Below are 13,596 nucleotides of genomic sequence, written 5' to 3'. Positions count from 1 at the left end.
CCAAGAAACATGCACCCTGAATACCATAAGGCACGACACAAAGCACGAGTCAGGACTATGGAGTACTACTCCAAGCACAAAAAAAAACCTTCTTTGTGGATACTGTAGGTTCCTGCGACGGCATCCCAGCAGTAGCCGTCACTCCATCGCTAACGCACTACGGTAGCGAGCGGACGACTAGCAGCCATTAATGTAGGAGAAGGTGATCGCACCAGCGGCAATACACGCCAAATCCACATGCAACCTTCCTGACACCAAACCCATCTAAGCAAACTAGATGCGAAGCCGCGTTTAGTTCTTAGCTGTAAATTCTTTTCCCATGCCAGGCACCAGGCCTCAGACGAATAAGTAATATGGGTACCTGGCATCAAGGGGTAAAGGGAAACATGCGCAAACGCCGCAGCCCGAGCGGTTCTCATCCAAAATCCCGCATCATTTGCCTTAAATCACCACTCCCATGCCCTCATTACACACTGCGAGATACTGCGAGATACTTTTGGCTTATCGAGGCCAACATTTCCGGTACCCGCTAAATGACTTCAAAGATCAGAAAAGTGTTACTTCATGTGATTACAAATATTTCCCTGCAACAGTCCATCAAGAATAAACGAATTAGCCATGACACTTTCTGAGCTTAACAAATGTTTTGCTGTCGAAACGTATAACTTTTATCACCTCAATAAATGTTCGCGACTGCAAAACAGAACTTTACTCTGTGGTATGTGTTTGCCAGGAAATCCAAGATATATATCCTGGAAAAAACTCAAAGTATATTGATGAGGCATTGAGCTTGCCCAACTATGGCTTCGTGGAACAATATACTTTAGTTCTGGATTCTCGAGCAGCGGCTTCATACAACGGTGTGTTGGACTCAGGCATGGTGCTAGCGCACAAGGAGGACACACACTGCGGGTAGGCGGTCAGGACAAACGCTAGACTTGCAACTGAAATTTATTCCGGAAAGGACGCCTTTTTACATTTTTTTCTTCCTTTTTCTTCCCCTCCTTAATTTGCTCCACTGGTGCCGCCTTCAGTCGCAGTCGCATCAAAAGTGATAAAAGCGACTTAAAAACAACACGTTTACAGAATGCACTGAAATGATGAATTTCGATAAGCCTGAAATGCAAAGGTAATGAAGAACTCGACGAATACGGTACAAAAAGACCTTACAAACCTAAAATATAAACATGCAATAAAAAAAGCCCTTGTGGCGAAAGAAATATTCAACAGGCGACGTGAAAGCTAAAACCGACCTTTGTAAAGGCATGCCGAGGTGACGTTAGATAAAACAGACGAAACAACCATGAAAAGATACAAAGTACTCCACGACAAACCCAGCAACAATAAATGAAACAGTAACAGTTACATGAAACAGACAATACAACCACGAATTGATAAAAACTACACCGCGACAAACGCAGCAACAATATGAGCAGGAGTTCCAACACAAGCAAATAATGACCACAAAACAGTTGTTGCAAGCTCAGGCACAAGTCTTAAGGCAAAGGAAAAGAGGAATGGGAGAAAAATTGCCCGCCAGATATAGCAACGGCTACGGCGAAACGTCAGCTACTGTGTGGTGGAAAAACGTTCATAATTTTTTATAGCCACCAGTCCTTTCTAGAAATTCCCGTTCTTTATTACTGAGCGCAACAGAGGACTTACGCATTCATCTCCTCCCAATTTAATTCAGAAGGCCTCAAGAATTTCCCAGCCCTCCCTAGTATTCATCTTCCCTATTGCTGCGGTCTCCTCCCATTTTGGAGTACAGGCTGGTTGGTGAAGGCACTTTTTGCAATGTTCGGCCATGTGGCCCTCTATGCCTGAATTCGTTCGCCAACTAGGCCATGTTAAGAGCACTGACGGAGTGTCGGACGGAGGCCTGGACCAGCCCCGCCAATAAACCCTAAAATATTTTGCAAATATCTGTTTTGTAGTACTACTACTGACCACCAGAACGCAACATAAACCCAGATTCAATTTGTAACAGCACGACTGGTAAAATAAATAAAGCGAATGCTTCATTATGTGGTGGGAGTGGCCGGGTGGGGAATATACAGAACATAGTAGGAGGCTTCACTAGACTAAACTTCGTACTGAAAATGGAACTATGTGCTGCGAGCGGTCGGAATGAGAACAATGTGCAATACGGAGCTTTCTCTTTTGTGACTCAACCGGTGTTGTCTATTGAGAATTGATGAGAGCGGATTGTTCTGTGTCACACACACACACAAACACCTCCCCCCCCCCCCCCACACACACATATATATATATATATATATATATATATATATATATATATATATATATATATATATATATATATATATATATATATATATATATATATATATATATATATATATATATATATGGATGGATGGATGGATGATAGTGGCTCTGCCCTTTGTATCGGACGGCAGCTTGCGCCGCCTAGCAAAAAAATTAAAAGAAATATATTTATCTCTTCCCTATTTTTAGCTTCTAATTCGCCCGTATCTGCCCCCCTCCCTTTTTTTTTCTTCTCTTTATTATCTTAACTTTTTCCACCAATCCTCTAACCTCTCTTTTGTTATCAAAACGCGTTCCTCATCCATTCGTCCATCTTCCCCAGCAAATCCCAGTGCTCTCTCCAGATCTGCCGCTTTTCCCGCGGGAAGGGCAGGACGAAGTTTTTGGCACCTTAGAACAACATGTTCCGTTGTTTCCGCCTCAGTTCCGCACGCTGCGCATAATATATCTACTTCCTGAAATTTTTTCTTGTACGTTTTTGTTCTGAGGGCCCCTGTCCTAGCCTCAAACAGCAATGAGCTCCCTCGTGAGTTGTCGAATAAACTTTCTTTCTTTATATCCTGTTTTCGTGTTCTATACATATATATATATATATATATATAGAAGTACTTGGTTGCTAGATGTCTTCACAAGTAAAAAAGGGTTCCACTGCAGGACTCCGGCAACACCGTAGAATAAATAACACAAGAAGCAGCAAAAAGCATTATATATATATTGTCACGGCGTTGATGACTGGGGCTACATTAAGAAAGCCGGTACACGTGAAAGTACATGGTGACAGTTTTTGATACGTCCGCGCCCCCTGGCAATATATATATATATATATATATATATATATATATATATATATATATATATATATATATATATATATATATATATATATATTGTGAGCCATATCATATATCCACCCAGTAGCAGTTGGTGTCCTCCTGTTTCTCCGCGCCCGAGTGTTGGCCATTATCCACCGAGCAACGGGCCTCGGGCTAGTGTAGGCGACAAGACCACACTGCAAGCCTAGCAACACAAACTACAAATGATTTTGCGGATATATATATATATATATATATATATATATATATATATATATATATATATATATATATATATATATATATATATAGCATAGGATTCTGAGCTTAGAGTTTCCTTTTGAAATATGCTTCAGCAGCTTCAGTAGTGACTATGAACTTACGTGGCCATTCTGGCATTAAACTTCCAATATATGAGACTGTTTATTTTTATATTCTGGACAGCATCGCTCTCGGAAGTATGCTATTGATTTAGCTATTACGAATAAAATCTACCACTGGAGGTCATGTTTTTTGAAAGTGCTGCTAGTTGTACATGAGCCATAACTTACGCAAAGGAATGTAAACTTTATCGGATGCCTCTCAACTGAGCAGTGCCGTGTCGCGTTAGCGCCGATCTAATTACGCCAGCGTTGAAGCTGCTCGCAAAACAACATTGCGCCGGCAGGGTCGTTGAATGCCACCCCCGGGTGCAATGCACTACTAAGTTGCAAGCAAACATTACTGCGGTCGCGAACATATTGCTTTGTCGAGTCACAGAAAGCAAACGATTGTAGCCTGAAATAGAGGACTTCGATTTTAGTACACAAATGATATCTTGTTATCGCTAGCTCAGCCCCATTGTTACACCGGAGGAAGTACTTATGAAGCTATGAAGACCGATAGAGCTCGCTAACGTGCGCGTGACTTCCGTGATTACAAAGAAACTGCACTGTCACCCTTGTGCTTGTCGAATTTTTGGATACGTGGTTAGGAATGCGTGGAAATCATGTAATAGGAGAAGAGAGCCAAAGCGGGCACAGCATCTTAGGAAAAATCCTGAAGAAGAAAGCAGTGTGGCTATCTGTAGTTTGATTTTGATTGGTTTTGGGGGGTTTAACGTCCCAAAGCGACTCAACCTATGAGAAGCAGCGTAGTTGAGGATGCCGGAAATTTTGATCAGCTGTATTCTTTAACGTGCACTGAAAACGCACAGCATGCAGAGCCCTTGCTTTTCGCCTGCATCGGAAAGCGGGCGCCACATTCGAGAGCTATATTTAGTGAAACCATCTGGTTTCTTTGAATATACCCCCTCTTATTCCTGCACTAGTGTAATGCGTAGCTTGTTCACAGATATATTAGATTGCCGCCTTTTTAGCACGAATGATTATATTCACGCCTAAATGAGTAGTTATATCCGTTTTTTAAAACGGTCAAGCACTTTCGCCTCCCCCTTTTGCATTATGCTTCAATGCAGTTTTTGCAGGATGATTTTGAAGTGCACACGAATAGAGTTAAATTATATAGAATGCAAGCGAACCGCGAACAGTTTGAAAAGTTTTGTAATCAACCTTCTGGTGTTTGAATATAGGGCGCCTAATTTTGTTCCCAAGAGGAACGATGTCACTGCCATAGGCGAACGATAGTACCGCGTATCAAAAATATTCATGCTGAAAAATCCTGAATGATCAGCAGGTCATGAAGTCACAACCATATGGCCTCGTGCGACAATTTCAAACAACGAACATTCACAATAAAGACACGTAATGAATTAGCGAAGAGTCCATATGATGTCAAAGTTGGCGAGGCGGTGTTTCTAATTGAGGTATTTCAGAAATCAGAACAAACTCAGTTTGTCACTATCGAAAGTTGAAACCTGGGTGTATCACACTAATGGTTGTTGGTACCAAACGTCTTTGAGGGCCGCCTAGGGGAAAAGCGTGATGTGAATGGCTTACATTATGGAGTTTAACGTCCCAAAGTGGCATAGGCTTTGCGAGAGACCGTAGTATAGGACTTCGGAAATTTCGACAGCCTTGGGTTCCTTAACGTGCGCCGACATCGCATAGAAAACTGCCGTGGTGCTTTTAGCCTCCATCGAAAAGCGGCCGCCGTTACCGGAATTCTATCCCACATCTATAGGCACAGAATTCGAGCGCCCTAGCCTCTGCTCACCATTGCGGGTTAACGTATGTTTCGGATGTCTACCGGTGTTATATTAACCACATTTAAAAAAAAAATTTAAGACTTTCCGCGCATTTGAAAAGCGCGGTGTTGAAGGCACTTCGCATTTTTTTCAGTGCTGGAAAGGCTTCGAACTATGACCTTACTTTAGCGAAGTAGAATGTTCGCACTTCTCGTCTACTCTTACGGTAATGCTTAAATCCACTGTTGGCGGAAACGCGTTACTTTTTTCAGCAAATTACTAAGAGCTTAAGTACTTACACTAGTACATTTCTGTAACGTGAGGTGTCCCGTTTGTATTTACTTTTAATCCAATTGTCTCCTCTACCTCTTTAAGAGAAAAAAACTGCAGATCACTTAAGGTGACATGGAAAATAAACGAAATCTGCATATGCTTTCAATGAGCCTTGTTGTGTCTCGCATGCATGCAAGAAAACATCTACCCTGGACGACGCACTCATTTAGATAGGGCGGAATACCCGTAAAGCACGAACACCGTGCACGAAAGACGTGCACAAACACTCAATCACACAATTGCCCGCTACTAGAATTCAACATCATGATGTAGTCATTAAAACTTCGCCGCACTAGTCTAGCGCAGTTTATCACATTCGTTTTGGAACTAAAGTTTGTTTCCGTCTACAATTGCGGCTACATTTCTGGTTGTTGAGTTTCTGAACGAGCGAGGATCGCCATGAGCACCTTCACATAAACACTTGTATTTTTAACAATTATTATACAGGATGAAGTGAAAAGAAAAAGTATTTCTTAGCGCAAAACATTTTTCCCAAAGTGTGACTTTGAAGCATATATTTACTGCCACACAGTTTGCGCGCCTATTTTTGGAACCATGCCGAGCATGTAGGAACATTATATTTTTCACAAGCACTGCAAACTTTTTGAGAGCACCGATGTTGCCCTTGCGAAGTTATTAGTGATGAATTGCCATTATGTACGTGTGTAATGTCACATTCAGAAAATGGCTTCACCATGTGCCACATAGCTAGAAACCATCACATGCAAATCTACAGGAAACTTTAGGCTGCTATAACATTTTTAAGCTCGTGCACATTTATGCAAGCATGCTCGTTAACCAGAATTTTGGGTTATATGGTTTCGGCTAGAGGTTTTCAGAGAAATATGAGCACTATAACATTGTTATAGCGCTCTCTCCACAGCGAAGACGCAATGTTTACAATTCATGACCTGAAGTAACAGCACAGTAACGTGCGGTACGTTTCTGGTCATGGTAATGGCAACTCGTTAGCTTTGTAGGTAACGTAGGGCGGTAACGCGTTCCTTTTTCTTTAGCGTAACGAATGACGTACTTATTTTTCCGCCTATGTCTACAACACAGCTTAATCTTTCCGAAATTACTTCAAATGTCACACTTTTCACCGCTGTTTGAAACAATGAATAACAATTTTGAAAGATCACGTTTGATTTACCACGTTGCATAAAAACTAAATGGCATATCGTGAATAAAATAACGAGACAGATGACAGTTCCCGCGCTTTATAATATACAAAATGTTCAGGTGATATCGTTGACGATATCACCCACTGTGTTGCGATTTTACCAACATGTCCTGCGTAAAACTGGGCTTAGTCTGCAAGACAAAAATACATCTTTATTGCTCGCTAAATCTAGAAAAACCATAACATTCAGAATGAAGGGAATTTTAAGCCAGGAATATCTGGAGGGAAGTCAGCACGTACCATAGGCATAGCTGTAGCTCTGTCCGCGTGTGAGAACTGCGACACACTCTCAAAGACTGCATTGCAAGTAGCTGTGTGCATTTCGGTTCATCTACGTGCGAACTGCCACTACTCGTTTTAAGAACTTACATCTTTACCAGATTTGGAGTTCGTTCCCAAAATAACCAAATTTTGTTTTTGAGAAATGAGAAATGAGAAATGAGAAAACAATTTCTCAAGCAATTTTGCCCGTGCAAAAACGGTTTAAATACAAGGGAATGGCCTAAAACCGTGGATCTGTATGAGAGGGCCAAAATATATTGGTCCTCCGCTCCTTGTTTTATTCTGGCATATTACGTACAGAAACTTGTCTGGCGGTGTGTCACATATGCCGGGGTTCCAGTTTTAGCTTGGTTAATACGTTGGTGACGGAGAAGGTCTTGGGATAATTGGATACAATAAATCTGGCAGCGAGTCACTACATTCATTAAATCTTAACAATATCTTCGTCAAAATAAGGGTCCCATAAAGTGAATCACGGCGGACCAGGCAACGGCATGTGGCCTCATGTGCCTTCCTTCTGCTTTTTCCAGATTTGTGCTTCTTACAGTACAATTGGAAGTGATTGCCTTTGTCTTTTGGTTCTGTCGTGTCCAAAACGATGCATATGCAATGCATATGATGTGTATTGCGTTTGTAAGCTTATCCTTTGTGGTGATGTGGAAACATATTCCGGACCACCCACGGTTGAACCCAGTACTCAGGACCTACTCAAGCAATTATTGGCAGGACGAAATAAACTTACACAAGATGTAGCGGCTCTTCGAATTCAGCATACTAGTATGGAAGCGCTGATAACTGACTTCCGCTCAGAGCTTGTTGATGTAGAAACACGATGAAATGAAAAAATAGAAGCACTCCAACAAACAGTATCTTGGCTTCAAGCTAAAGTTAATGACCTCAAGGACAGAAGTAGGCATTCAAATCTAATTGTTTTTGGTGTAACAAGATGAAGCTGGGAAAACTGACTCTGTTCTGAAAAAAATATTTGCACTGAAATTGGTAAGGATTAAAAACCAGCGGAAAGACGCAGACAAAGAGAGAAGCACACAACACAATGCTGGACTAACAACTCAGTTTATTGCTAAAAAACTATACCCTTCAGCGAAGGTACCCTTATATACGCTTCAGCGAAGAAGCAACACATGCGCACGTGGCACGAGAAATAATCAAAAGACAATCACGGGAAAAATTACCTTAACAGCACGCTACCTATTTGCGCTGTAAGGAGCTTAGAAACTGAAATTCTTTATTGTACTAGGTAACAGAAGTTTCGCTGACACGTCTCATCATTTTTTGTAATGTCAACAACCTCCAGGATTTCGCGTTGGCTCTGTTTTTCCCCGCCCCAGAATAACTGTTTCCTTGAGCAGCGGCCTGCATTTATGCTTCCGGCAGTGTTTCGGCAAACCGGCCCGTTCGTCAGTTTGCCAAGTATTCAGGTTGAAGACATTATCCTATTTGCCGTAGAGCCGGATTCATTATTTGTCTCGCTCATGTGGTTGAGGCGTGATGCGACCCTTGTCTTGTTGCGCGTCATGGTTTGCGCATGGCGCGCTGTATACCTTCTAGAACCACTTTGGCGCTAGACTGCTGTGTTTAGTCGCATAATTTACAACAAGCAAGAAATTACATCATGGTTTCTCGCAAATATTTTAATATGTTCTCAATAAATGCTGCCAAAGTTTTATGTGCCAGCATAGAAAAACCGAGGGAAGAGAACATGTCGAGGATTCTCGACGTTTTCTGGGTTTGGTGAGAAAAAGGGATATACTTTTGTCCAACAAATGCTCTCTCGATTCTGACTTGTGTAGATGGGACAGCAGGCGCTACTTTAGCTTGAAAATACAGTTCTAGGTTCCGCAACCTCACCTTTAAAAAATTTCAAACAATAGAGCTTGCTTATACTGGGCAGCTTTTCAAATTCAGAGGGTGTGAAAAGATAAGTGACTGTATTGCAACAGGGCAGGAAAACATGCAGTGTTCTAAGTTTGCATAGTGTTCAGAACAATTCGGGCTAACGGGGGAACGTTTTATTCGGTATAGAAATAATCGCGCACTAGTAAGGAGTGTGTTTAGTTGCATGCGTCCAAGAATGCTTATTTGCTTATAGTGAGGGATTTATCAGCAAGAGAAAGTGTACGAAGAGTTCCCTAATTTTGTCATAGTGAATGTTGATTTCTTTTTGTATTGAAAAGTAGCGTCCCACGTAGGTGGATAATCCCAGGAAATCACGGGTGACTGATGCTGAAGTTCGCGGGCGAGGTGATGCACCCCCTCATTGCCTGGTATTCCAGCGTGACTAGAAATCCACCTCAGTTTGACAGTGTTGGAGCATAGTTTGCTGAGAGCTCTCTAGATCATCCTGCAGTTCTTCATGTAAACAGCCCACGTGAATGGCGTCTATAGCGTGTATTGAATCAGTGTATACGGTATATCTTGAAGGGTTAGAGGGGTGCTTGTGCGAGGTCTTGAATACTGGCGACTATTAGCAGTGTCTCGAGAGTCGCTGTAGGAGAAGGGTCTATGTAACGACCTACCTCACTGCAGCTCTTAAATTAGTAAGCAGCCACTCCGACGTTAGACCGTGATGCCTATGTGTTGACGATCGTGAAATCAGTAGGATGAACGTGATCGAAAACGCGAGCGGAACGTCTGCCTGGGTAAGTATCGGTTGCCACGTTTTTTGGAATGAGATTACTCTGAGGCCATCTTGGAGCGGCGAAGTACGGGCAATGACAGGGAGGTCCATAGGTTTAAGAGTAATTTGCTTAAGTATCCAGTGCCCTTGTTTGGTGCTAGAAAGACGTGCCATTTGCCGCTCTCGATGTTGCTGTATGAGGTCCCCCAGGGACAAGAAGAGCCGCGTAGAGTATAGGCTCTCCGTAGACGTATGTACAGGGACGTTAGGGCAGCCTTGTAGAATATAGGAAGCGCGACCTCAATCTGATGTCTTTGGCGAATGGTTAGAGTAAGGTTATGGAATTGCATATAAAATTTCGCTGCGTGCTACTACGTGGACAAGCTGCCTGACTGGACCCTCGCGTAGCCCGGCGTGTTTATTGGCAATGCTGAGAACTAGATGCGTAAGCTATTGCAAACTTTAACGGTTGTCGAAACATTGGCCTGGTTAGTTTCGTCATGGATATGAAGTCCAAGAATCCGGCAGCACGATACGCAAGGGATGGGGTGACCTGCCATTCTAAAATTGATTACACGGTTATGCTGGCGTTGACAGCGAGTTTTTGCAATCAGCAACTATTCGTATTTTTCAAATGCGGGAAGTAGCTCTTCTTTGTCAAGTTAACTCACCACTGCATCGATACCTCGCTGTAGGAGCTCATCAAATGCTCCAGGAGACCCAGCAGTGCACCAAAGATTAAGACTGTCTGCATAGAATGTATGCTTTAGATTTGTTATAGACGCTAGAATACGAGATATGGCGGTTATTTCAAGTTTAAAAAGGGTGGGTGACAAAATAGCACCCTAAGGAGTACCACCTGTGAGAGGGAAAGGATCAGAGACAGAATCGGGGAGACGGAACTTCGCTGTGCGGTCGCGGAGATATGCAGTGAGGTAGCCGTAGATCTTTGGACTACAGCCAGTACAGGCCAGGATATTTAAGAGAGGATCGTCCGCAAGGTTTCAAAGCCTATGCACATCAATGGCACTACGGCTTGGATCTGAGAAGAGGGCGGAGGGTCAAACTCGTGCGTGAGGAGAGAAGAGGTTCTGAGTAGACACACCTTTTCGGAAGTCAGTTTTATGAGGGAGGAAAAAAATCTGTAGATTCAAGATGAGCCTCGGTGCGCGAGCACCATCAGTTTTATGGTCTTTCCCAGGTATGATGTTAGGCGGGGATTTTGAAGCGCAGTTTCTTTTTTGCCTGGCTTTGGCAGTAGGGTTATAAGTGATTGTTTCCAAGACGCTGGTAGAGTGCTTTCATTCCAGTGTAAGATTGGAATGGAGTGCATTTGGAAAATACGCGTAGAATATGACTAGGGGAATTCCGGTATCGCTCAAGAAGCAAGTATTTAACAGACGCATCTTACCAGTAAGCACCTATGGGGCAAGAACATGAGGCTGACGAAGGGGGTTCTGCTCAAGGTTAGGACAAACCAGAGGGCTTTGGAGCGCGTAATAGTAGGCGTAACGTTAAGATATATGAAGCGTTGCAGAGTGGATCAGGGAAAGAACTCGAGTTAATGACATTTATGCGAAAATTAACATGAAGAAATGGACATGGGAAGGGCATCTAGGGCGAAGAGAGCACAACTGATGGTCGCGTAGCTTAACTGATTGGATTCCAAAAAAAAGAAAGCATATGAGGGGGCGAAAGAAAGTTATATGGGCGGATGAGATTAAGAAGTCCGCAGGGTCAAATTGATGCAGCAAGCACAAGAGCTAATTAGAAAAATATGGGAGAGGCCTTCACTCTGCAGTGGGTATAGTCCGGCTAATGACGATAATGTGTGTTAGTGGTATCCACCATGGCACATGAAGACGTGGTGTGTGTACGCTGCGGTAGCATTGGTCCGAGTAATATGCTCGAAGTATTTGAAGTCCGGAAACTGGGAATAGAGAAATAATGCGAAAATGAAAATAATAGTGCAAGTAAGCGCTTTGTGCTTCGAAGTCGTTGCTTATCTGAATAGAATATAGGGCGGTTTCTAAAATTTTGTGAAAGTGTCCGCGTTCATTACGTGATTTGGAGACTTTGCAGACAAAACACGATCAGGGGTGCTATGATCCTCTCATAATACGCTGACGAAAAACGCACAACTAGAACGTAAATTACATAATAGTAGCTGCCATGCGACGAAAACTTCACTGCTGCTCTTGACGGCACTCTAAAATTATGATTACTGCCAAAATGTTCACTCCTGGCTAAATCGTAGGCTCCAAACAGGGCCTACTACGGCGCAGTATAACCAGAAGGAAATGCATAAAACAAGGCAACGAGTCGTCTACCGAGTGATGAGCCCTTGTGAGAGAAAAAAGAACATACATCGCTTGTTCTCCATAATACGTTGCGTGTTTCTCAATCTTTCGCGCTCCTTCTTGCTCTACGTATGAACCAGCCGAGCCCGCGCTCACCGCAACGCTTCATGAGATGTTTTCATACAAATCAAATTTAGGTACCACTAAATAGTGTTCTCAGTGCTCCGTTTGCCAGTTTTGAAGCTTCATCGAACGTTATTTCTTGAAGGTTTCTGCTAGACTTCTGTGTTCAGTGACAATTACGTCCGTGGTAGCAGAGCATGATCGAAGAGCTGGCACTGATAAATGTGCCAGCGCTGTGAGCCTCCACGCGTTAAAATGTTTTCAGTGCACAACATAGTGTACATAGGCACCCGCAACATTCGTTTCAAGTCGGTAGAATGCAGCTAGCTTAAGCGGCCAAAAGGTCTAATCGTTAGAGCAGCAGCAGTGGTGTGTACACTTCAAAACATTGTCAAAACATGAATGCTGCCATTTTATAATATGCAAAATTATTGGTACCTCTCCCAAAGACAAATTGCGTCATGGTTACTTTTCTTACGAGACTAAACTAACAATTTTTTGCATGTCTGGCTGGTAACGTTTGCTTGATTTCACTGTTACCACCAGCGATGCTTTGAATTCTAGAATCACTGTTTTCTTTTTTTTTGCAGGGATTTATTGTGTCATATCGCACACTACGGCACGGTTGTCTCTAGTTGGCTTGTTTTTGGTTTTGGAAAGGAAACTATACAGATATATAACTGATGGTATGATGCCTAGTACATCTGTACTGGCATCATAACTGTGAAGGCCCATGAGGGTGACGTTTTATATAGTCAAAAATATGCACGTAACAGTATCTATGAGAAACTTTTTCTGCAGGCTGCTACCTAACACTCTTTGAGTCAACACATGGTTCGAGGAAAAAAGAGTTTCGGTGCCCAGGACGTTGATTGCCTGTTGTAAAAACAAAACAAAAAAAAAAAAACAAGATATTATTGAAATTTTATTTATTTAATGCTGGGACACGATCATTTTCTGCGAATTGTATGGCGCACACTTTAATAGGAAGCACCATTTACCCCTTCAGGATTCAGATTTTAATTGCACAGAGTAAAGATGACACACCATTTGACATGTTCAAGTTCCTGGGCCTCCACAGTTTGTGGAAGACAAGGATGGCAGTGCGACATGCCGGTATTGTTGTTCGTTCTGCCCGTGATACGTTTATTGAGAGTGTAACACATGTTGCAAAGGTGTATCGCGCCAAGATGGAGCAGCCGCAATAGATGGCCGTTCTTGAAGATTTTATCAGATTCAAAACATTTTAACCGCGGCAGGCGTGCTTGTACTGACATGTTTTAGTGTGTCTGTATTTTAAGAATTGTTGTCTGAGAAGGCACTAACGAAGGCAAAGGAACCTTGTGTGGCTATTGAAATTGGGTCTGTTAGGGCATTTTACAGGACATTTCAAGAGAGGACATTGCATAAGAGTTTGTATAACTTCTATGAATTAAAGTGTGAGGCACCTGGAGTATATTTAGATGAAATTGCTTGGGTAAAGTGTGACCTACAAAAACAGGACCCTG

Source organism: Amblyomma maculatum, chromosome 2 (assembly GCF_055883805.1).
Source record: "Amblyomma maculatum isolate TAMU_Amacu chromosome 2, ASM5588380v1, whole genome shotgun sequence".
Lineage (NCBI taxonomy): Eukaryota > Metazoa > Arthropoda > Arachnida > Ixodida > Ixodidae > Amblyomma > Amblyomma maculatum.
Note: the sequence above shows the minus strand (reverse complement) of the source record.